Source organism: Eubalaena glacialis, chromosome 1, assembly GCF_028564815.1.
Source record: "Eubalaena glacialis isolate mEubGla1 chromosome 1, mEubGla1.1.hap2.+ XY, whole genome shotgun sequence".
NCBI lineage: Eukaryota > Metazoa > Chordata > Mammalia > Artiodactyla > Balaenidae > Eubalaena > Eubalaena glacialis.
In genome coordinates this window covers 8,787,059-8,788,372 of record NC_083716.1, presented here as the reverse complement: position 1 = coordinate 8,788,372, position 1,314 = coordinate 8,787,059, and the positions used below count along the sequence as shown (strand labels likewise).

At 36.8% G+C, this 1,314-nt stretch overlaps 1 non-coding gene across 1 annotated transcript; it reads right to left on the bottom strand.

Moving 5' to 3' along the window:
* Positions 1 to 237: 237 nt before the first annotated feature.
* On the bottom strand, positions 238 to 344 carry LOC133078908 (U6 spliceosomal RNA). Its single transcript, XR_009697970.1, has one exon. It is a non-coding gene; the product is annotated as a U6 spliceosomal RNA (small nuclear RNA).
* Between the last annotated feature and the right edge of the window lie 970 nt (positions 345 to 1,314).

Genomic DNA, 1,314 nt, shown 5'->3' with positions numbered 1-1,314 from the left:
TCAGGTATACAGCAAAGTGATTCAGTTATACATATCTATACCTATCTATCTAAATCTCTCTATATCTATTCTTTTTCTGATTCTTTTCCCTTATAGGTTATTACAAAATATTGAGTATAGTTCTCTGTGCTATGCAGTAGGTCCTTGTTGCTTATCTATTTTATACATAGTAGTGTGTATGTGTTAATCCCACACTCCTAATTTATCCCTCTCCCCGCCCCCCGCTTTGGTAACCATAAAAAAAGGGAACCCTTCGTGAATATGTGTGTCCTCTTTGCGCAGGGGCCATGCTAATCTTCTCTGTATCGTTCCAATTTTAGTACATGTGCTGCCGAAGCGAGCACCGGCATAGTCTTTTAAACAGAGGGGTAGTGTCCCAATGTTCCCATCAAAGAAGGGGAAAGGCCACCCCCAAGAAACCCACCGCTCTCCCCATTTTGCCTTTGTTCAGAGAGTCACCTCTTGGTGGCTCCACTTTCAGGATTCTTCCCTCTTGTCATCCTCTGATGTCTTCGTCCTTTGCAAGGTGGGTAGAATGATGGCTGTTACTTGTCTCATTCATGTGAGAAAACTGAGGGCTGCCCAGGGTAAGAGATTTGGCAGGGAAGCCAATGAAAAACAAACCAAACCTAAACCAGCATTAACAAAACCCAACCAAATCAAACCAAACTGAGCCAAAAATACCCCAATATAGTGAGTCAGTTGGTTTGGATATGGGGTAGAGATGCCAGGTAAAATATAGAATGGCCCGATAAATGTGAATTTCATATAAACAACCAATACTAAAATTACTAAAAATGGTAAAAAAAAAAAAATACTAAAAAAATTCTACGCACTGTTTGGGACATACTTATCCCCCAACATTATTGTTGTTAGAGATTTGTTAGGAGACTTTCAGTCTTTTTTCAAATATAATTTTATTGGGAAAACTAACATATGTAACAGATTAAAAGGACTGTTTAAATTTATTTTAGAAGTTCAAATGAACAATATTTAAAAATCAATCAATAAGAACCATAATACTGTTGTGAATCTGAGTTTATGAGTTATCTTTGCAACCTATAGCAGCCTCAGCTCCAATTCATGTTAGATTATTTTTTTAATACAGTGAATAAATTTTGCTTGCAAATGATAAAAAATGGCTTACCTTGAGATTTAAGGATACTCATCAATTAAACAGCAATAAAGGAGAAAATTTATTCTGAGATGTGCTCAAAAACAAGCTGCAACCCTGGTTAATGCATTGGAGTGTCTCCACTGTGTTCTGTTTTGGAAGGCACATGGTTATGATAAAAGAAAACAATGTACAGTAAA